This window comes from Triturus cristatus, chromosome 4_2 (genome assembly GCF_964204655.1).
Source record: "Triturus cristatus chromosome 4_2, aTriCri1.1, whole genome shotgun sequence".
NCBI classification, from domain to species: Eukaryota; Metazoa; Chordata; class Amphibia; order Caudata; family Salamandridae; genus Triturus; species Triturus cristatus.
Genome location: NC_140586.1, coordinates 963,832,710 through 963,857,596, shown reverse-complemented (window position 1 = coordinate 963,857,596; position 24,887 = coordinate 963,832,710). Strand labels below are relative to the sequence as shown.

Genomic DNA, 24,887 nt, shown 5'->3' with positions numbered 1-24,887 from the left:
AAACTTTAACCCGGTTCTTCAAAACGCAAACTCTACACTTGAACGGATTGATCACCTTCATTTATCTTTAGTTGGTCGGAACAATGTGTTAAAAATGATTATACTCCCAAAATGTCTTTATATGTTTCGATCTGTTCCACTTGAGTTTCCCTTGACTTTCTTTAAACAATTGGAAAGACTGGTGTCCAGGTTTATCTGGGGTTATAAAAAACATCGTAGGGCATATAAAAAGATGATCTTACCAAAATCTAGGGGGGGGATGGGGAACTCCACATTTTTTGTTTTACTATGCTGCCTCTGTTTTACAGTTTATTTCTCCTTTGATTATTGGGGAAAAAGTAAGGATTCCTCAGAGTCACTCACCCTCTATATATGAACTCATAATGGGAGAGGAATGCCGTGGCTGTTTTCTTAAAAATACAGAACCAAGTTACTATAAAAAAGTTAAATTTAAGATGTTGAAAGCAGCCTTCGGGGTATGGAAGTGAGTCAGGCATCAATTTGGAATTATGAAACTGTTGATCTATACACCTCTTTCTGCCTCTAAAATATTCCCACCTGTTTTTCAGGATGCAGTCATGTCTAGATGGCGAAATAAAGGAATTTACTGTGTGAATGATATATGGCAGGATAGCCGGTTACTTACCTTCTTGGAGTTAACGGAAAGATATAAACTTCCAATGCAGGATCATTTTAAATATTTACAGATTCATAGTTTTTTCTGTTCTCTGTCAATGCTGGAAGTATCCGGCATTGTAAGGATTTCACTTATTGATAATCTGTTTGTTAAAAAACGAATTGGTTATTATTATAGACTTTTTTTGGATACCTGTCTAGATGATTTAGCTGTTAATGCAGCAAGATGGGCTGAGAGGTTAGGTACCAAGGCTATTTGCCTAGAAGAATCAATCACTTTGGCTAATATGGTTTTGGTTACTGGTAGATCACGTACTCAGCATTATATGGCTGTATTTGATCTATATTATACGCCTTTAAAAATTTCAAAATGGGGTGGGACGGCGGGAACAGTATGCAATAGGTGTGGTAGTCAGGCTGCAGATTCGATACATATGTTTTTTGCCTGTCCGCGGTTAGCGCCCTTTTTAGAGGCAATACAGACTTTTTTGAACACAGTGCTTGGGTCCTCACCTACTCTAACGGGGGAACTTGTTTTGATTGGCGTGAATTCAGATACGTTGTCAGAAGGAAAACAAGCCTTCCTATTTATATCTATGGCTTTAATTAGGGCATGTATAACTCAAGAATGGATTAGTTCATCTCCTCCCTCATTTGAAGCGTGGAGAGCGCGTCTTTTAGCCTCTTTTAATATAGAGGAAGCTATTTACAGATCAAAAGGCAGAAGGAAAAGGTGTTTTGGTAGAAACATTTGGGACCCTGTTCGGCAATGGATTCAGGGGGAGCTGGCCTGAATATTATAATTGTAATTGTATTTCTTGTATTGCCCTATGGCTATTTTTTTTATTCTTTTCTGTTAATTTTCTTCCTTTGTACTTATTGTACTTTCAATTCTGTAGTAATCCTGTATGTCTTGCAAAAGAAATATAAAATGATAATAAAAATAATAAAAAATAAAAAAAGGAGCTGTCAGGGGCAGGAGCTGGAGGAAGTGCCGACAATAGCCGCTGAACACACCCAGCAGGACACACCACCTGGGTACTCTCAGCAGGAGCCGTCGGGTACAGGAGCCCGAAGAAGTGCCCACCAGACCCCCTGAGCACACCCAGCAGGACACTCCACCTGGGTACTCTCAGAAGGAGCCGTCGGGTACAGGAGCTGGAAGAAGTGCTGAACAGACCCGCTGACCACTCCCAGCAGGGCACTCCACCTGGGTACTCTCCGGAAGGAGCCATTGGGCACAGGAGCTGGGAGAAGTGCCTTCCAGAGCCGCTGAGCACACCCAGCAGGACACCACCTGGGTACTCTCAGCAGGAACCCTATCGGTACAGGAACTGGAAGAAGTGCCGACCAGACCAGCTGAACACACCCAGCAGGACACTCCACCTGGGTACTCTCAGCAGGAGCCGTCAGGTACAGGAGCTGGAAGAAGTGGCGACCAAAGCCGCTGAGCACACCCAGCAGGACACTCCACCTGGGTACTCTCAGCAGGAGCCGTCAGGTACAGGAGCTGGTGAGCGCTTTTCTTGGTGTCTATGACACTGCAACTGAATAACCAAGTTATTCCTGTGAGTAATTGACCCTCAAGGGGCAGTGAAGTAGCAAAGACAAGCATTCAAGGCATGCACTGGCACAGGTTGGAACTCAGACGCAGCACAACACAGTAAGACACACACAATAAGGCCAATGTCCAACCAGAGCTACAGCGTCAAAGAAGAGTAGGACTTTCATAAAAAGTACAAAAAGGAGCAGCTAAAAATATACTGAAGGTGCTGGAACCCCCTTGGGCAGAGATACAAACCCCCAAAAAGTTACCACATATCGTGTTTACGCACATAGAGTTGGAGTTTTCAGTTGAACCCGTGTCTAAAGTTAAGCTTCGGCATAATACTCAGGTGATCCCAGAACTCCTTGGGACTCAGTAGATCATTCTACAATGTGTACAAACAAAACTATTCAATAGAAAGTGGTATCTAGTAGAAACTGGCCAGCTCATTGGGTCCGAGTCCCTGCTACCATTTTCTCAATTATGAACAATGTAAAATCCATCTTAAAAAAATAAAACATTTAAGCAGCACAAGAGTTACACCCAAGTACTCTACGTATGTTATTTGGTGCCAAAAGTCTCAGGGTCCTGTCAGAAAGCCTTATACCTATGTTTACTGCTGTAAATTCTTCCACTGATACCTGACAGCTATCGATGAAAGGATTCCTTCCAATTTAAAAATGTTTTTAACACCGTGAAGTTATCATTCAGTCATGCATAGTTGTACACACTAGTAAATGCAGAGCAAAAATGGGGGAGTGGGAGGAGCAAGGTGAAGATACCCTTGACAATTTGTAAATGACCACAAACTTGTGAAAATGTTAGCATTTCCCAAAGTTGAATGTGACCCTTTCCCATGCTGGACATTGTTAGAGATTTACTTCAGAAAAATGCTGGGGTAACTTCACATCCAGGGTGGGAAGGGAAATGGATCACCAACCAAACTTGGTGGCATGTTAAAGGGGTTTCTCCCGGATAAACTGGTGAGATGGCAATAAGCACTGGGAAAATGCCATGTCACTAACATGTTATGGTATGTGTATTTGTAGAGCACACAAGTCATCCTAGTGCTGAAAGCATGAGCTACAAGTGCTGTGCCCGGTCTTACATTTATTGCAGAATCCACAAACTGAGGAGGCGGCTCTGATACGTAGCGGACGGTCGTCTCAGACTTAGGAGCGTAGGGGAAGGCACAACTGCCAACTGGTTTTGCGTAAGCTGGGGAAGTGTATGAGTAGGGGTCTGGCTGAGCAGAGGTGGCTAGTAGGTTTGTGGAAGTTTATGAAGTGGTTGAGGCATGTGAGGGACAATGTTGCATAAGGCTTGATCTCACAGCATGAGGAGTTTTGAGAGTGCTTGTTTATTGACTGACAGCCAGTCAAGATCTTTGAGGTGTGAGGTGAGCGCAGGGAGGTAGGTTGAGTGCGAGTCTGGCTGCTGCGTTTTTTATGGTCTTGAGTCTTCTAATGATTCAGACATGGAATGCATAGCCGTAGTCCAGCTTGCTAGTGATAAAGGCTTGGGTGACGGCTCTGAGAGTGTAAGTGGGGAGCCATTTGAAAGGCTTCTTGAGCACTGTGAGTGAGTGGAAGCAGGAGGCGGAGACTGCGTTCATGCGGCCAGTCATAGCGAGTTGGTTCTCTATTACTAGTCCAAGGTTTTTAGCATGAATTGCCAGGAGGTGTGTAGGTGCACATTCAGTAGGCCACCAGGTGGAGTATGAGATAAAAAGCTCTTTGCCGAAGGTAACTTCTCCTGTCTTGTCTGTTTTGAGCTTGAGACAGTTAGTTCCATCCATTCGGCGACTTCCATCGTGCAGGTGAAGAACCTGGTCTGGGTGCTTGCCATGTTTTCGAGAGGGAGAGTATGAGCTGGGTATCTTCAGCGTAGGCTATGACATTGACTGCATGGACACAGATGATGTTGGTGAGTGGGGCAATGCAGGCGTTGAACCAGTTCAGGTTGAGCAAAGATCCTGGAGGAACTCTGCAGATGAGGTTGGCATCTTCTGAGATGAAGGGAGCCAGGCCGACGGACTGGGTGTAGCCTGCAAGAAAGGAGCAGATGCAGCGAATCGCAGGTCCTTGGATGCTGGCTTTGTCCAGTCGTTAGATTAGGATGGGGTGTGAGATTGTGTCGAAGGCTGCAGATAGGTTCAGTATGGTGAGGGCAGAGGTGTTTCCTCTGTCCGTGATCAGTCATATGTTGTCGGTGGGGGCGATGACGGCAACCTCTTGTGCCTTAATCAAGACTGAGGAGGTGGTCAAGAGGGTCAAGTCATTGAGGTTGGTGGCTAGATGTTTGGTTATCATCTTTTCCATAACTTTAGCTGTGTAGGTTTGCAGCGAGATGGGTAGAGAGTTGGCAAACGTCTTTGTGTCTGCTGAGAGTTTCTCGAGGAGGATGGGGGTACTTTGACATATCTGCAGGCATCTGGGCTGAGTTGACTGGATTATTCGGATTTGGGGTAAGGGCTGCACTGATTGGGCCCAGTCCTTTAGTGAAGAGGTGGTTACTGCAGGGATCAGAGAGTGCTCTGGAGTGTATGACTGCATTGTTATTGTCGTTTCTTGAGGTGTGATGGGCCAGACAGTCTGGGCACTCGTCTGGGTGACTGTTGGTTGGGTGTTGGTTGTGATGGGCAGGATGGCTGCAAAGATGGAAGAGTTTGGTTGGAGTTCAAAGAGGAGAAGTGGCAATACACACCAGGAGGAAAATGGCATGTCTCTAAAATGTGACATGACATTTCAACTACACAACGCCAACTGGTCTCATAGCTAGAAGGTTCTCATTGGGCGATAATGGCAGTACTGAGGCCGTGCTCTCTACAAAGTCTGTTGTAAGGGGCTTTTTCTGCCATTGTCTTGAAAGCTTCAAGCTGCAGTCACATTTTTGTAGTGGCAGGGCGTTTTTGGATTGTATTCACTGCTGACCAAATACTTGTCCAGTCCAGCTGAAACTAGGATTTAGGTCTATCAGCACCTTCGGAATCCATCGTCTCCAGAACTATCCACGCTACAGAGATGGGGGAAATAGTTCTGTAATCAGGACAAGTGCTTGCAGACAACAGGGCACAACACCAATGGCAGGGGGTGAAGAAGAAAGATCTGTGTCTCTTTGAACAGGATGGTGCCAGATATGGGTCCACTACTGGCACCGGCTGATTATCAATCAATCCCTTGTTTCGAAGTTGGCCCTAGATGCTTGCAAAGAGAGTGGGAGTAATCATCACCTTAACTTGCATTTTTGTTTGGGTAGAGTCCAGTATCCCATCCTTGTCATAGCATGAAGGCATTTCTTCTGACCTTCCCAGATGAGTTTCAAATGACTCGTAATGAAGGGCTTGGTGCAGTTAGAGCTGACAGCTACTTTGGACACTGTTGACACTTGATAATGGTTGATCGTCCTTTGGCGACGGGTCTAGCGGCGTGGGTTTCCAAAGCGTCTGCTCCTGTGTGGGTGAACACAGGTTGTTGCTCCTCTGCCCTTCTGCTCAGCAGTGTAAGCGACAGTGTATGGAACAGCCAATGGGATGTTATGTCTCATCCTTTCTCTTTACTATGCATTTGGCACTACTGAGGGGTTATTCCACTCCTTTAGTTTGATGGTATCACCCTACGTCAATGACACACAGCTGTTTCTTAGGCTGGAACAGGATTCTGACAATTGTATCAGTCTTCTGAGGGTCTGCCTCACACCTATTCAAGTCCTGACAACTACTAAAACTTTAAAGACAAACAGAAATAAAACTGTTCTTTTCATTGTTGGAGCACAGGAAGCCAGAACTTTGGCCTCCACTGGTTGTGGCTGCAACAGGGTTAGAACCTGGGCATCACATTTCTCTCAACTGTGCATCCCTGGAGTGTTTCTGGCATTACTCCTCACTCCTTAAAGAGTGGAAGAGGTAAGAGCAGTTATTGTCTACCAAGTAGACTGTCTGTTAAACCTGGCATCTTTTGGTGTGTTTCCCCTGGACTTTTGCTTCTGACCTCCTGGTTTTCTTGGTACTCTGGATCTTGTTTTTGCTGGTCTCCCTACTACAGTGCACTGTGTGTACCGAGGGTACATAAACCAAATACTGCTAGTGGGCCAGCAGCACTGATTGCGCTACCCACACCAGCAGCCAGTCAAAATGTTCTCAGACCTGCCACTGCAATATCTGCGCTCAGTTTCCGCTGCCATGTCGACCTGGCAAGTGCACTTGCCAGGCCCAAACCTTCCCTTGGCTCAACATTCCCCAATGGGCAGGGTGCAGTGTATGTGCAAGGTAAGACACGTACTGGTGTGCGTGACATGTCCTGATAGTGAAATACTGTCAAATTCGTTTTCACTATTGAAAGGCTATCTGTCCGGTAGGCTAACATGGGAGTTGCTTTGTACCATCTTACAAGCATTACTTTCCATTGGGACAAAATAGAGACATAGAGTTTAGGCTTCCTGAACTCAGAATTTGAAAAATACATCTTTTAGTGAAGATGATTTTTATGTTGTATGTTTGAAAATGCCACTTTTAGAAAGTGAGCAGTTTCTTGCTTAACCATCCTGTGTGCATCTGCCATTTGTGTACTCACCATCTGGGTTCAGAGTGACAGGAGCAGGGATGTGCATTCACACTAGTCAATCGCAAGGGGTGGTGAGGTGTGCCCTGCCTTTTCTGGGTGACTTATACCAGGCAGAATAGACCTGGCTGCATTTAGAGCAGGGGGAGGACTTGTCACTTGCACCTGAATGGACTGTGGATGCATTCCACAATGCTGTCTCCACCTGCCTGAGACGGACAGTACTGGATAGGTGTGCCAGGAGAACTTTGGTTGTGCCAATACCGCAGAACTTCAAAGGGAAACGTGATATAAATATTAGGGCTCAGACCCTGGGATCTAAGAACTCTTTTGGATCAAGAAACCTGCCAAGAAGAAGAGTTGAAGAAGCTGTTAGGAGAGACTACCACTTTGCTGAGTGCTTTGCTGTGTTGGCCTGCAGTGGCTGCTTCTGTGTTGGGTAGTGAAAGGACTGACTTTCTGCATCCTATTTTCCTGAGTTTCTCCAAGGGCTTAAGGCAGAGCTTTCCTCCTGTTCAAGAAGTCTCAGGAATAGCAAAGACTTAAAGTTCATCTACTGTCAGCACTGGGAACTGAGAGTTTTGTGCTGCAACAGAAGAAAATGCAACCCAACGCCGTCTATGAAGTCGCTGCCGTCTCCATGACCTGAAGGCACCGCAAAGGGCACCGCCGCATCGCGCACTGCAACCCTGGTCTTACCGACGATGCCGTCTGATGCGGCCACTAAGCCACTGCTTGCATCGTGACCTGTGTGTACTGCACTTCGCCCCGCCTCACTTCACACTACCGCCTTGGTATTCCGGACGCTGCCGCTCCACGTTGACATCGATGCCACTGTTTGCACCATAATTTGGGGGCACCGCTCTTAAGTTACATTACGCACCGCCCCGTCCTACACTGCAGCGTTCCCCCACTGACGTCATCGACTCCAGGTCGTCAGCCAACGACAGTGCTGCAACAACAACGCTGCCTGCTTCGTGACCTGCCAGCACCGAGATGAACACCGCCCACTTCGCACCGCAGCCCTGGTCTCACTGATGCCACCGGATACCGTAACTGAGCCGCTGCCTGCACCACGACCTCCCAGCACTGAGATAAGCACCGCAGCCATGGTCTCACTGATGCCACTGAAGGCCGTCACTGACTAGGTGCCTGCACTGCGACCTGAGGGTAACGCACATAACACCTCTGCCCTTCGCCCTGACACCCACCGAAGCCAACATTCACGCCTTAAACCGCACTGAGTTCGATCTGAAACACATGTGACTTCAAGACCCCGATGACTCCTGCACCGATCTCCAAATCCAACGCCTGCCGATACCAGGTGGAGAGGTGTGGCTCACTGGTTAGAGGCGGCAGATCCGTAAGCAGGGACCAGGGTTCAATTCCCGATGCGGCAGGGTCGTGGACCAGGGTCAAAACGGCCTCGATAATTCTCGCCTCGGTACCTACTCTAACCAGGAACACACTCGGCAACTCTGGGCATTAGCTTGCCTCATCTCCACAACGGCCCCCCACATTCGCCGGGGATGCCTGGTTTCACCTTGGAGATACCCTGGAGGGACCATCTCACAGGGATAGCCAGGACGGGTTCCCCAGCGGTCTACAGCGCCAGGACGCCTCAGGGCAGCAGTGCGCTTTACAAGACACATACATTTACATTTTACATTTTACCAGCTCTTCGGAGCTCACTGCAAGGTCCCTGACCCCCTGCATTTCGAAAGGAACTGTTTGTAGGTATTCCTGACACCATAGCTGGCCTGCGATGCCACGGTCAGCCAGAATTGTTGGATTTGTTTGGTCACGACGCCGTGATAGCCCCGAATGGAGCTATCAACTTCAAGGAACTTGTTTATAAAGTCTATTTTTGCTTCATGAGCATTTCTGAATAACTGTATGTTGGATTCTTATCATTTTGATCTTGCTTTACAGAGATAAATATTGCATATTTTTCTAAAACTGGTGCGTCCTTTTCTTATGTTTTCACTGTATTACTGTTTGTTATGTGTAAATGCTTCATACACTGCCTCTAGGATACGCCTGACTGCTCGTGCCACGCTACCAAGGGGGTGAGCAGGGGTTATTTCAGAAGGGTAACTCTCTTATCCTGACGGGGAAGAAGGGTCCCTGCTTGGACAGGGTAACAGCCTGCCAACAAGAGACCCCCATTTCTAACACTATCTATCTTGGCTTACTGTAGGCTGCGATGGGAAGACTCCAGCACATTCAGAATATATCAGTAATGCAGACGCCAGTGCTGCAGAAATCCCATCATGTCATTTCAGTAGCTCCCAAGCAAAAAACCAAACAAATCCACTTTAAAATCCTCTGTCTTATTCATCAGACCTTTTACAATGTACAATGGAAGTCCAACCTCCTTGTCAGACACGTTGGTGCCCCGCACTCTTACATGGCTTCAGCGATCCAGCCAGCAGGCCCTAAATCATATTCCTCGTTTCCAGAGGACTAGATACAGGCAGATGATCTTCAGCGAGCTGGGTCATCGCCTATGGAATGGGCTATCTTTGGCCCCTCGACTCATCCCTTCCTATTGTAAAGTCAGAGTAGCTTCAGGAATGATCTGGCAATGTCCTTATTCAGCTGACGCGCTGTCCTGTTGGCCTGTGCTTCGTCTGTCTGTTTCAAGTCCATGAGTCTGACCTTAGACACTAGTGCCAGGACGCCTGTGGTACGATTGATAGATATAACGTTTCTACAGCTACAGGAGCTTGGATGAAAAAGTGGTGCACGACACACAGATGCAGTGGCACAGACTTCTTTTAGTACAGTAAAATGCAGTGCAGCGTCCACAGATTTCTTATTGTGCAGTTAGATGAAGTGGGACAGATTTCTGAAAGTGCAGTGTGAGGAAACCAGGCTTTTGTAGGAATCCCCCCAATTGTTGCCCCTATTTTTGACTGATACTGGTGTTTTCTGACTCTGATTGTGCCCTGGGCATTGCTAACCAGGCCCAGTGCTCCATTTAAAAGGTACATGGTAATTAGGTGTAATTACAATTGATACTGACAGCCTACCTGTAAGTCCCAAGTATATGGAAGGGCATGTAGGTGTAGAGGCCCTGTAGATTTAATGCACTTAAGTGTGCACTGCCGTGGAGCCTGATGTAATTTTTAAACCAGCCCTTTCTTTCAGGCTGCTTTCAGAGTAAAATGATGTCCAAGTACTTTGGAATTAAAAGTACTTCTACACTACCTTATTCTTGCATATATAACCCCTAGGTTCTGCCCTAGGTGCCCCAAGAGTAGAGGGCCATAATAAAATAAGCAGGGACAGTGTAAAAGATGTTTTAGATGCCTGGTGAGGGAAAAACGACCAAGTTGGTTTTCCCCATTGTAGTACACTAGCTCAATAGGCTAACGTTGGAAGGCTTTATTTGACATTAATAAAGTTTTTCTTTTGACAGTAGGGAGCTAAACTAGTAATTCAAAGAGTCAAATTAACAGTCGCAATGAATCTACAACTTGCCATGGTTGTATTTATTATAACTATTGTAGGAACTAAGTTACGGAACTGCTTTCCTAAAGTTACCCAATTCAACCCTGTAGCAGCCTCTTCGGATTGGCCAGCCTTTGACAGGCTGAACCAAGCTGCCCTGATGAGATGTGAAGCAGCCTGAAATGAGACGAAGTAGACATCTGGTCGGAGGTGATCTGCAGCCTGCAGATGTCAGGACAAGAAGGGGGCTCGGTAGCCAAACTGACCTCCAAAGGAAGAAAGACAGTGAGGACAGGAACGAGGCCCACCCCGCTTCCTGCAACCCCAGCCAGGAGGGCGCCCCTGTAATTGAATTAAGAGGGTATGGAAGGCAAGTGTAGGGGGAAAGTTAGCCACACCTGTGGGTAGACTTAACAAGACCTGAAGCTCCATGAGAGATTTTTTCCATTTTGGTTTTTGTGGAACAGTGATTTCTGAGATAAAAATATACCACACATCTAAGGAAGTGGTCATCACATGCACCCCATTGGTCAGTTTTTTTCCAGCCCAGAAACCTGGATACATAGGGGAGACCTGCCCAGCAACACAGATGCCTGCCTGGAATAATCAAGGGAAAAAGGACTTCCCTGGTGAAGAGCTGGTCTGCACCACACGAGGACTGCACTCATAAGGACTGCACCTGCTCCACGCTTTGGGCTTCACAAGACGAATTTGCCTTGCTTCAAAAGATTAAGGAGTGGACTCCCTGAGGCACCAGGTACAAAAGACCTTCGAGAAGTCACCTACATCAACTCCACCACGACAAGTCCATCTGGCTAGCTTCGCCTGGAATTTAAAGGATTTGACCAGGTGCATTGTGGAAATTGTAGTCCCAAACCTCCAAGAGGCAAATCAGAGCTTCTGGACCCTTGGCTGATGTTGTGGACCCTCAAAGACCCAAACGAAATATCTGGAGGAGAAGGACTGCCCTGCTGGACCCTTGGGCTGCTCAAGAGAGCCCTGCACTCATAAGGACTGCACCTGCTGCACACACAAGGCTTCACCACAAAAGGACTCTGCCTGTCTCAAAGAATAAGAAGTGGACTCCCTGATCAGCAACAGACAGAAAAGTGCTGGATGGGTGTGAGAAGTTGGCCTGGTATATGCTGTTCACTAGTTATAGTGGCCACCTTGCACCAGTCCAATTCGACTCTTATGGTGATAGGTTTAAGACAACCTTTTAAATAAAGCTATCCTAGTGGTAGCTGTGGAGAGCAGCCTTCAGGCTAAGTCTCAGAGGAATGTAAAGCAGCTTGTTTTACCTTATAATCTCTTGAATTACTAAATGAAATGACACCACACAGGTATATATATCAAATATATATGTATTTATTTCTAGACACACTCTACTAATCTCTTTTGAGATTAGAAGTCAGGAACATATGCACAAATCAACGTTTCACAATAAATTAAGCACAAATATGGCAGGGGCCCTAGGGGCGTACCAGACCATATACTAAAAAAGAGGTTTAGGAATATCGACTTGCAAGGGGACAAGGCCTAGGGACTTTAGAATCGCTGGGGCCTCACTGATCCACTCAAGACAGGTAAGTAAAGGATCCACGGGAGACGCGTGCAGTGTGAGAACACAGCCGCGGGTTCCCTATTGACTTCAATGGAGCAAATTGCGGTTGGAATTTTAAAGTTTTAGGATACTTTGGGAGAGTCTACAAGCAAGTCACTTACAGGGTAAGTAGTTCTAGAGCCAACACCCACAGGAGCACCGTAGTGCTGGAGTTACCTCACCCAGGGAAGCCGGGTGCATAGGTGTCTTTTGGTGTCGGGTCGCGGCGTCGTTTTCAATGGGAGCCAAAGAAGATTTGCTGCTTGCGAAGACAGGAGAAGTGTCCGGTGGAATCCAAGGCTGGATTCAGAAGAAAGAAGACCTGAAAGCAGAGGGGACAGTGTACAAAGTCACTTGGCAGTGACCCGGGGCAAGGAAGATGGATGCCCACCATCGTCGGGTGATTTTAGGTGATCACGGGTGTCTTGACTCTTCAGCCACGAGGTCCAGGAGGCTTCGACGACGACCAGGAGCTGGATTCGGCGTGTCCCACGAAGTCTGCAGCTTACTGCGGTGTCGGTGACCAGACTGAAGCCAACAAGCCTTAGTAACAGCAAGTCTCGTGGAGAGTGTAAAAAGTCAGCGGTGCAGACCAGCAAAGTCTGAGGGACTCACCCAGCGAGGGTAAGTCAGGGCAGGCCTGGAGCAACCAGGGGAGCCCTTTGGAACTGTAGAAAAGTCTTCTGGGGACCCACGAGCCAGCCGGCAAGGGATCGCGAAGACGCCTCGGGAGGATTCCCTCAACAGGGGCCCACGGTCACTCGGGATGGGGTAGGCCTCTGATATTCGGTGGAAATCCTGCTGGAGGCTTGGACCACACGTGGTCCAATGCACAAGTTCGTAGAGCGTCGTGAAGGGGTTGCACTCCAAAATAGTGCACGGTACCCAGGGATTGCGGTTCCTCGTCACTCGTGGGGTCCACTTGCCTCATCGCCGCTGGGGACTCACGATGGCCTTGGAGAAGTCAGGAAATCCTCTTCCTGGGCTGCAGGGACTTCGGACTCCAGCGGGAGCGGGAAAGTTTGCGACCGTTGATGCAAAGTTTTGGCGCCTGCCAAGGAGGGGAGTCACTTCAGTCTTCCAGAGGTAGTGGAACGTCGAAGGTCCAGGATTCTTCTTCAGAGCGTCGTCCAGGGATATCTAGTTTGCAATGGCAAGGGTTCCCTAACTTAAACTAGCAAGAAGGGAGGGACTAGCTCTATGACCCCACCTATGGGAGGGCCAGGGAAGTGGGTGGCTACACCCACTTCCCTTTGTCCAGTTTCACGCCAGAGCAGGGGCAGGTAGCCCCTGAACCGGTTTGAGCTGGCATATGCACATAGGAGCCTATTGCTCCCCCAGTGCAGGACTTCAAAGCACTCTAGGAGTGCACCCACCTAGCCCCAATACACTAAATCCTGTCTGGGAGGTGGTTACACCGCCCTGTGACAGGATGCCTATTGTTGGGCCTCCTCCACTACGAGTTTCGGTCAACAGCGGCAGGGCAGCCCAGTGTCTGTGCTGGTGGCATCCATTTTGTGATGCCAGGGCTCTTCAGGATTCTACCGTGTTTCCAAAGTAGGTACGTGTCTATCCCTCTAGAAGGGTGGGATAATACTCCCACACCAGTTACTGGTGTGGGGTACGATTCCAAAGCGTTTAACACCAAACAAGACATGTTTTGATGCAGCCATTCCAAAGTTAATTGGAACTAGAGCGCTGTGATCTAGACAGTTTATGCACTACCTGAAACACCCATTAAAGGAGTGTAATTGATGCTACATCTTCATTTGTATGTGCTTTAACTGTTTCAATTTTGTTATATCACTAAATGAAAACAAAACAATTTACATTATGATTATCAAGAATTGTTCATAGTGTTCACCATAAAGAAAATGAATACAAAATGTAAAATAAAATGATGCTTGAACGGGTTCTGCTTGTTGATGTGTTGCTTTTTATTGACACATCAATTTCTTTCGCAGTGAATCCTTTTCAGAGATCCAAAATTCAAATCAATCCCAATGCATTTCGGGTGTTGACGTCACCCTTCTTCAGGGGATATCTACTAGTCAATAAATTCACATTTACAATGTATTGCATCATTGCTTGGTTTTACTTAAGTGAGAGTCTTCATTTTGAGAAAAGATAAGTGTGAAATGATAAGAACGAAGAGAAGAATGGTGTATCATTAACCAGGAGGAAAATGAGAGCTTGAAAGATTGAAAAAGTTGTTAATATAGTTTTCGAAAAGCCCACATATGTCCAAGATACCACGCATTTCCTCAAACTCTAGGATGAACTTTCTTTACCTGTAGATGAAACAATTTGGTTAAGTACAATAGATGTTGTGTCCCTATACACCTCCATACCCCATTCCGGGGGTATTGAAGCGGTGGAGTGGGCACTACTAAAACAAGAAAAAATAGCAGCAAACAAGGTATTCTTGTTAGAAATACTACAATTCAGTCTCTTTCACAGTTATTTCAAATGGCAAGAAAGATTTTTCCTCCAAACCAATGGTACATCCATGGGTTTTGCGGGAGCAGCCAGCTACGTGAACATCTTTATGATGCAGTTCGAACAGGAACACATCTTAAATTATGCCTCTTGGACAGACCATCTTCTCATATACCGGAGGTACATTGACGACATCTTCATCATGTGGCGAGGCCACAAACAACACCTGGAAAGGAAGCTCAGTGAACTCAACAACTTCAACCCCAGGATTCAATTCACACACACCTTGGACACCCGATCTATTTCATATTTAGATGTCAACATTGTTCTACAGGATTCTGTTATCACCACAAAGATCTTAAAAAAACTACAGATCGCAACAACACACTACAGTACACCAGTTTTCACCCGGAATCCCTGAAAAGACATCTACCATTATCCCAATTTCTGAGAATCAAACGCATCACTTCAGATCCGACCCAACTGCCAATAACTCTAGACAACAGCAAGAAAGATTTTTTGACGAGGGGATATCCAGAACGGGTAGTGGATGAGGCAGGAGCAAAGGTCGAGGGATTCCCCAGATCAGAACTCTTGAAGAAAAAATCGAAAACAACAGAGAATAAGGAGGTCTTTGTCTCCATTTTCTCAACCCACTCGACAGCGATCAAGAAAACAATCCTAAATAGATGGGATTTACTACAAACTGAACCAGACTTCGGCGATCTCTTTCGAGAACGCCCAATCTTTGCATACAAACGTTCTCGTAACCTTAAAGAACTACTGAAAAATCAGAACACACAAGAGACAGGTTTATTACACAAAGGGATGACTCGCTGCTACAACTGTTCCCACTGTAACAACGTGATTCAGGGCACTCACATAGCACACCCATGGTCAGGTAAACTCATCAAATTGAATTTCACGGCCAACTGCAATACTCAAAATGTGTTTTACGTAATACGATGCCCATGTGGCCTGTATTATGTGGGTAAGACGGAAAGGACTTTACGAACCTGCATCACAGAACACAAAAGCAGAATTCGTACCAAAAATCCCAATTCCCCTTTAGCAAATCACTGGGAAGAAGCCCATCATTCCATAGCGCAATTAAAATTTAGTGTTCTGGAAGTAGTCCACGACAGCAAAGATAAGGACTTATCTAAATATATCACTCAGAGAGAGACTTTCTGGATCAGAACTTTGAATACCATGCACCCGAAGGGTTTGAATGATCGCATAGAATTTTCCTGTTACCTATGAATACCAGCTCACTAGCTAGTACATTAAGTTTAATTTCCAGGAACCACATAATAAGGACCCACTGCAGTCACCATCAGCTGCTTATAAGCTATTCTTAACAACCACAAGTTCCCAATTATGATTTCTGAATCAGTACGATCGCAACCACCTAGACATATACATATTTGCTTCAGTTTTCAGTTAGTACAAGTTGTCACCCACGCATCACAGAGTCAGTCACGACAGCCTCTCATCTCACACACATCAAGTTCACGGGTACCCAGCTCTTGGATTACTTACTGCATGTTTCTGTTATACAGGTTGTTAGAGCATGATCAAGTTCACACAAGTCAATACATGGATCTAGCACAAGCATGTGCTCATATATTTTATTTTGTATAGGCTATTTGTATATATTCCTGTTAGCACATCACAATTCAGTCAAATGGAAATGTTTATACATGTAAAGACTTGTACGTATTAACTGCACGAGTTTATATATGTGAACACATGGAAGCTTTTTGATTGTATTGTCCGCGATATCGTGATGATTAGTAATGTCCATATACCCAACGTATACATATGCAGACTTTGACTTTGTCGAGGACACAGAGCACTATGATGTATTTTTACATGTGAAGCTTTTTCTTTCTCGTTTGTATCAATAGACTTTATTCATTCTCAGCAAGCTGTTTAAACAGACACATTTTACACGTGCTAAAAGTATGGGTGTCGACATGATAATGATTGTAATTGATACAAGTAATCATACATCCTTTCGTATTGACGTTTATTTTTGTCCAGCCAAAATTGCACTTCTTTTCTTCGATTAACATAAATAACCATGACACCATTTCATCATGGCTGACACGGATTTCTCACTTGCGGAGTAGTCCACTATCTCTTTTCATTGTTTTGCACGTGTCTTTTACTAACTCTCACGATAATATATAGTTGACCTTCTGTTCCGGTTTACATACCGTGACTTTCTCTCACTGGAGCGGTTTCTCGAAAATGCGGTCATGCCCCTCAGGACATAGGTAAGGAATTTCTCCTTGCTAATCACCAAATATTTTTCGTGACCCCTTGGAACAAACGAGGGTTCACACCTATGTTTGTTTATGTCTTTTTTGCAGTCGACTTTAGTAATGATCCTTAAGCCACGAGAGACGAGGTAAAAAAAACTTCGGCACTAACGAACACGCGGTGATTGGATCTTAACTTGTTTCAAGAACATCTCGCCCCACAGTATAGTAACGAGGACACGAGCACGCAGTCTTTGGACTACAGTCCCTTAAGGAACACTTTCGCTTTTCCACATTTACATGAGGAAATTTAGGGTGAGTTCTCATTCACAGGTCAGACACTCATAAACTTAACTCCAAGCACACAGATACAACTCACAATACATTCACTTTACCTTTCAGACAACGAGCCAGACTCTTGGACTAGCTCCCTATTACTGATATTGCAGTTCTCCACGGACTTCATTCAAGGTAGCTTACACAGTTTCAAGCACTGTATTTCTTCTTTTTTCGTTCTACGGCACGCAGCATGGTGGTGCATTGTGGGTCATGTGGTTCCACACCAGTTCCTTTCATCAGCTTTTCGAAAACTTTATTAACAACTTTTTCAATCTTTCAAGCTCTCATTTTCCTCCTGGTTAATGATACACCATTCTTCTCTTCGTTCTTATTATTTCACACTTATCTTTTCTCAAAATGAAGACTCTCACTTAAGTAAAACCAAGCAATGATGCAATACATTGTAAATGTGAATTTATTGACTAGTAGATATCCCCTGAAGAAGGGTGACGTCAACACCCGAAATGCATTGGGATTGATTTGAATTTTGGATCTCTGAAAAGGATTCACTGCGAAAGAAATTGATGTGTCAATAAAAAGCAACACATCAACAAGCAGAACCCGTTCAAGCATCATTTTATTTTACATTTTGTATTCATTTTCTTTATGGTGAACACTATGAACAATTCTTGATAATCATAATGTAAATTGTTTTGTTTTCATTTAGTGATATAACAAAATTGAAACAGTTAAAGCACATACAAATGAAGATGTAGCATCAATTACACTCCTTTAATGGGTGTTTCAGGTAGTGCATAACCTGTCTAGATCACAGCGCTCTAGTTCCAATTGTCTTTAACAGGTGGCAGGGTAGAACCACCTCAGGCATTGCACACAATAATCAGAATAACGTTAACCCGAGTAGATTCATAGTTTACCTCACACAAATCGAGTGCGCACAAAGCTGTTTATCCTCTTGCCATTCCAAAGTTGGCATTAACCACGGGATTATAATGCACTTAAGAGTATATGTTTTAACCGCATGCACAAACAGCCACAGAGAATGGACTCTGAGAGCTGCAGAGGGGCCCTGTTCAGGCAGAGGCACCCCCTCACATGGAAACCAAGCACCCTGCCCTTAGGATTGATAGGGCCTGCCTTAGGGGTGACTGATAGGTTATATGTGTGTGTAGGTAGAGATATGGTGTACCTATATCTCAGTGAGGAGTGCTAACACTACCTCACCCAGGCTGCAGTAGCAGGCCTGTGGTGTCAGATTTAGTCTGCTTCCCAGGGGTGGCATAATACATGCTTCAGCCCCTGGCAGGCCTGTGAAGTACCTACGCCCTTGGCACCTAAGGTACCATATACTAGGGGCTCATAAGGTACCACAGTATCCAATCACTATTGCACCTAATGTGCACTCCAAGTTGTTTAGAGAGAACAGAGAGGCTGGGGCCCTGATTAGCAGGGACCCAGCCAGACTATAGCTAGAAACCAGTGTAAACATCAGAAAAAAAAGTGGGGGCAACATAAGTGCAGATCCTACTCTCCTACAATGGGCTTCCTGCAACATCAACAATGAGGACAACTCCAGCTGACAAGCTTCACCTGGATTTTACTTGGATTGACCTGGTGCGTTCTAGGAGTTGTAGTCTCAGGTTCCAAGAAGCAACCCGAGCTTCTGTACCTTTGGCTGGTGCTGTGGACCACTTTGCTGCATCAAGAAATACTTCTGCAAGTAAGTGTGAAAGTGTTACATCGTGGGGGCATGATCTCTTGACTTTGTGCCGGTCCAGTGTGACCTTTTTTTACCCTTTGAGTGTTATTTGCTTCTAAGCGTTAGTTTTACTTTTAATCTTTAAAAATTCATATCCACTGTTCCCTACATTGGATTTGTAATTTTGGTGCCACTTTGAACGAGGCGGTGTTGTGGCCCTAGCACGACGGGAGAGTCCTGCTCAGTCGGTGCAGGTTATTCGAGTTCTCTCCCCAGAGTCCCACAAGAGAGGGGTGGGAAGCAAGCGGAGCCGACAGAATGTCAATGTGGATCTGGCTGCATTTGGCAAGAGGATCGCATAGTTTGTGCTGATCACGATCCCTGCTGCTCGGTTCCCTAGTCTGTTTAGGTGGTGATGACCCTCTCGGGACCCGTTCTCACCAGGGCTGCCTCTTGCGACCTGGAGTGGGAGCGCAAGCGGGTGGGAGGCAAAGCGGTCACAGCCCCAGCCAAGGAGGGCTGGGACACGTCTGATTCTATGTCAGGACCGGAGGCGAGGATTATGCTAACTCTTCCTTCGCTTTAATACCAATATTTTTTACAGCAGCCTTATTTAAAACAACATTAGACAACTACATTTCCCAAAAATCCAGGGAAAGGAAAAAGCAACAGTCACTAATATAGTCCTTTAACGATGTCCATGGCTCTCATCCCATAAACCTCAGTCGTCTCCCTTGCACTTCCTCTTTCTTCGCTGCTTAGCAGCCAGAGTTAAGTGCCTTTTCTGCTCTTACCTTTGGCTTTGTATATGGTTGCTGGGAGTCTGGGCTGGTATTGTCTTCTCGTGCTAATGCGCGTTTTACCCTTTCCAGATTCCCTGGCCTGCCGCGGGAACGCTCGGGGCTCCTTACGCAGCTCGTTTTATCCTGTTTCTTTCCCGGCCGCGGTCGCGGCTTGCCGCCACTAGAGGGCGCTGCGTCATTCAGCCGTGACTTGCCAGCCGCGGAGCGCGCTTAATCATAGAGTACTCGCGCGCTCCGCTAAGCTGGTACTGTCCGCGCTGCCTTGCTGCCTGAATCGCCCAGAGCCCTGGGTCAGTACTATTCCCTAAACAAAGCATTAAAACGCCCGCTTTGCGGGTCAATAGTGGTGCACTGTATTAATTGCTACACGCCCCGGGTGTTGGGGTAGGTATTTTTTGGCCTAAGGCCTGTTGTGGATGCCTGGCAGGCAGCTGACCCTTTGTACTTGTGGGTGCTGGCGTCCGAGGGTGGTTCGCCCGCAAAAAATTTGTGCCTTTGGCCCTCCATATTTTCCTGAGAGACCCTCAGCCCTAATCCTCACGCCCTGCGTGATCACTTCTCCGGGTTTATTGCTCCACTAAAGAGCGGCCTATGAGCATGGCGCAAGATTATTATCAGGAGGAGGATTCTTTGTCCTACTTACAGTGGGACGATGACTTTTACACTGCGGTAGATGACTCCATTTATAGGGCGGTCACTGAAATGATGACCCCTATGGAGCAGCGCCTGGTTGATAAGATTGAGCAGTTGTGCGCAAGGGGAGGTCAGACCCCGGTTGGTCCTTCAGCGCCGGGCGGAGAGTCCGTGGGAAACCCGAATGACGACGAAGGGCCACCTCCCCCCAAGAAAAAGTGAGAGGCTGGGGTGGACATGGACGCATTTGCAGGCCTTAAGCAGGCCTTTTTAGACCGCTCTGTGCCTCATGAACTACCCCAGGATCCGGCGCCAGCGGATATTGATCCGCAACCGGCTTCCCCTCAGATACAGGTAGGAGATTCCCCCGATGGGTCGGACGATGAGGCCGGTTGCTCAAGGTCTTGGCGACCGTCTGGCTCTACGGAACCGCCGAAGGCGAGTATTTCGGATATGTTGGACCCGGATGATATCATCCACCCCCGCTCGGCGGAGTGGGTCCCTGGTGAAAAAGCAGCCCAATATGTAGCATCTAGACTTAGGAAGCCCTTAGAGAACGAGGCCCGGAGCAGATTGCGGGCGGAGTGCCCTCGCCCTACCTTGGAGGGGAAAGTAGCCTTAACCCCAGATATTGAAGGTAAAATGGCGACATTCCTGGTGAAATTTATAAAGGACCCTAAAAAGGACATGGCGGAGGAGGCCCGTAGTTTGGGCTCCCTGATTGACCCGCAGGTTCTGTCCGCGTGGGCACAACGTGCGATCTGTTTGATGGGCAACACGAATTGCGCCCTCTCGACTGAGAGGCGTAGGTCGCTTTTGATCAAAGTCGACCCTAAGTTAGGCGACTTGACGTGTTGAGAGGCAGGAGCGGTCGCGCAAGGGGGTTTGTTTGGCGCGCCCTTCGACAAGGAACTGGGCAAGTTCGTCGCCACGTTTACTTCCCGGGATAAAGCGCAAGCGAACATAAAAAGGGTTTTTCATCCTCGGGTTTTCCGGGGGGGGGGGCGGTCGGAGCAGGGGCCGTCCGTCCAGCCGCTTCCAAACCCAAAACCCCCAGGGCAGGGGGCAAGGCTCCGGACGTGGACAGTACCAAACAGACCAGCGTTTCAAAAACTTCTATCCGACCAGAGGACAACGCTTCAGGGGCCGCGGCGGATACAAAGGTGGAAATTCCGGAAACCCCAACGGTGAGTGTTTTGCCCGCGGCGATGTTGCAAGTTGGCGGCAGGCTGGCGCAGTTTTTTCCCGCTTGGGAGGCGCTTACAAGGGACGCTTGGGTTCTACAGATGGTGCGGGGGTTCCAGATAGAGTTTTACGGCTTCCCCCACCAGGCCGTCCGGCCTCGTCCCATAGTTTCCTCCTCGTCTGACGCGGTCATGACAGACTAGGAAGTGGCTGCTTTACTCCGCAAGGGAGCGGTCTGCCGTACAAACGTTCACCCTGGGGGTTTCCTCAGCTACCTCCTCCTGGTGGACAAATCCGACGGGGGGCGGAGACCGGTGATCAACCTCCGGGAGTTCAACGAGTGGCTGGTGTACAGACACTTCAAAATGGAGCGCATTCATCTGCTCAGAGATGTTCTCCGGCCCCTCGATTGGATGGTGCGTACCTCGTGGTACCCATATTTCCACCGCACAGGCGATTCCTCCAGTTTCTGTGGCGCGGTCTGGCTTACGAATTTGTGTGTCTCCCATTCGGTCTATCGTCGGCCACGTGGTGCTTTACCAAGGTTCTCAAACCGGCGGTAGAATACTTGAGGGCGCATGGGGTCCGCTTGATCGTCTACTTAGACGATATTCTCATCTTAGCCCAATGTCCGGTACAATTGCGGTCCCATCTTCAGCTGGCCGTGTCTTCGCTTCAGGACTTGGGGTTCGTGATCAACGAACAGAAGTCGCTCATGGTCCCGACGCAGCAAGCGGTTTTCCTAGGTTTCACTATAGACTCTGTCTAGGCGTCGCTCGGCCTGCCCTCCAGGAAAGTGGCGAGGATCCGTCACGAGATCCGCCATACTCTAGCAAAACAGAGGACCTCGCTTCGACAGATTGCGCGTCTGGTGGGCCTGTTTTCGGGTTCCATCCAGGCAATCTTCCTGGGTCCGTTACATTACAGGGCCCTTCAGCGTTTGAAGGCGTATCATCTGCGAAGAGGTCTGACGTATTTACAGGTAGTTCCCCTGACGAAGGAGGTGAGAGACGAATTGGAGTGGTGGCTGGTGCACATAGAGGCCTGGAACGGAAGGGCTATCTTCGGTTCCGCTCCCGACTTGGTGATAGAGTCGGATGCCAGCCGGTCCGGCTGGGGAGCGCGGTGCGGGGATTTCTCCACCGGCGGAAGTTGGTCTCCTTCAGAACAGCGTCTTCACATCAATTGTTTGGAGTTGCTGGACCAGGTCCAAGCTTCAGTGCTGCTGAAAATGGACAACGTTTCGGCGGTCCGGTATATCAATCACCTGGGCGGCACGCGGTCCAAAGCTTTGGCGAATCTGCCAAGGAGTTCTGGGAGTTTTGCTTAGCCAATCACATCTCGGTGACGGCGGAATACCTCCCGGGTCGGGACAATTTAGTCGCGGACTGGCACTCCCGATACATGCAGGACACCAGTGTGTGGAAGCTGGATCCAGAAATTTTTCTCCGCCTGCAGGAGCGGTGGGGTCCTTTCTCCATCGACCTCTTTGCGTGCCGCCTCGATCACCAGCTCCCACGGTTTTTCAGTTGGAGACCAGACCCACTGGCGGCGGCGACGGATGCATTCACTCAGGATTGGAGCCAGGAGAGCGGGTATGCGTTTCCCCCGTTCTCCATAATCACTCGGGCGGCAGCCCTAGTTCGCAGGTAAAGTGCCTCTGTCGTTCTGGTGACGCCGCTCTGGAGGTCGCAAGTTTGGTTTCCGGTTCTACTGCAACTTTCTTGGGATTCTCCAATCCAACTCCCCCAGACTCCCCTCCTTCTCACGAGTCCGGAGGGTGCCCCTCACCGGTTGGTGGAGGACGGATCCCTTCAGCTCATGGCTTGGCGGATTACAGGCAGAGATGAAGACTGCCGGGCCTTTCGGAACACGCTGAATTCCTACTATCCAGAGCCTGGGCTGATAGCACGTCCAAAAGGTATAAATCAGCTTGGACGCGCTAGGTAAGTTGGTGTTTGCGACGGGAAGTGGATCCCGTGGTCGCAGATTTGACCCACGTTCTTAATTATTTAGCTGGCCTCGCTAAAAAAGGTTTGGCTTATAGGTCCGTGAACACGGTACAGTCCGCTATTTCAGCAGGACACGCTCCGGTGGATGGGGCGCCCTTGGGGGAACATCCTTTTGTTTGCAAGCTTCTCAGGGGCATTCGTTTGTAGTTGCCTCCTGGGCCCCGCTACTCAACCCTTTGGGCTGTGAACCAGGTGCTGAACCTGTTTTTGTCCTGGCAACCCAACCGTTATCTTTCAAGGAAGGAGTTATCGGCTAAGCTGGCAATGTTGCTTTGTTTAGTGTCCTGCAGAAGAGTTTCTGATGTCCAAGCCCTCGACATCTCGGCGAGAGTTTTTTCCCCTGAGGGGGTTACTTTCACAGTGAGTAGACGTACTAAGTCCAACACTCGCACGATCTCTTACCCTGCTTTCAGGGAATCTCCAAAGCTCTGTGTGGTTCAATGTCTTAAAGCCTATGAGGAGGCTACGGAGGAAGTCCGCCCTCCAGGCGAACGACAACTCCTGATAGCCCTTAAAAAAACGTTCAAAGCAGTTTCTTCTCCCACTATAGCCCATTGAGTGCGGTGGGTGATGCAAGAGGCGGGCATCAACATGAGAGCTTTTGGGGCCCATTCAGCACGGGAGGCTATGGCTTCGAAAGCATTTACCCTAGGTGCTTGGTTAGAGGACCTGATGAGAGCCGCAGATTGGTCATCGGATTCTACCTTTAAAAGGTTCTATTTCAAGCCAGTGCTGAATGTGGCTCAGGTGGTTATCAATAAGCTTTAAAGGAGCATAATCCTCGCCTCCGATCCTGACATAGAATAGAAATTTGCCTAGCCCACGAGTAGGTAAGTTTCAATTCTATTAAGGACAGGGAGGCGGGGATTATCCCTTCCCCGCCAACTCACAGGTTGCGGATCCCCCCCCCCTCCCCCCCCCGTATGGCTTTAAGTAATTTTTTCACTCTGGTTTTATGGTCATATGATGGTGTTACATTGACTTATCTTCTTGCTTTGCCAAGCACTGTGATTTCATGTTTCAGTACAGTGTTTTACATGATCTTTTCATGATGGACTGTTGTCTCACTATGCTTGCATGATTGTATTTTTTCTTTGGCTGATCCGTGTTGTTTTTTCCAGGGAACTATAATTCGAAGAACGATGAGTGAACAAGGGACAGTTCCTCCAGCGAAGAAAGAGGAAGTGCAAGGGAGACGAGCCAGGGACATCGTTAAAGGACTATATTAGTGACTGTTGCTTTTTCCTTTCCCAGGATTTTTGGGAAATTTAGTTGTCTAATGTTGTTTTAAATAAGGCTGCTTATAGGTATTAAAGCGAAGGAAGAGTTAGCATAATCCTCGCCTCCGTGTCCTTAATAGAATTGAAACTTACCTACTCGTGGGCTAGGCAAATTTCTATTCTGGTGCGGCACTGCAGCCCCCGCTGATATGGGCTGGACCGCGTTCGATTCGGCCTGCAATGGCGAGTGCCTTCACCTCATAACTGCTACCGAAGAGAAGGGTCCCCGATGGAGGTGAGAGAGAAACATAGTGGTCAGTGAGTCGGTTGCACCCTGCATAGCGCACACATCATTTTTGCCATGATCTCTGTCACTAACCAGCTGCGGCCCTGGGGAGTAGGTGGGTCGCCATGAAGAGTCCCTACATCAGTGGGATAGACGGAGGCTCCTTCTATGGGTCACCTTCATGAGGAGTGGCCATCTTAGCTGCTCCAGTGAAATCAAGTCCACTACTATTTTTGACCAATG

The 24,887-nt window shown here is 47.6% G+C and overlaps 1 protein-coding gene across 2 annotated transcripts in view; it reads right to left on the bottom strand.

Annotated features, from left to right (window-relative positions):
- Positions 1-24,887, bottom strand: part of LOC146839148 (uncharacterized) — an 83,172-nt gene that overhangs the window by 41,411 nt on the left and 16,874 nt on the right. The window lies entirely within an intron of this gene.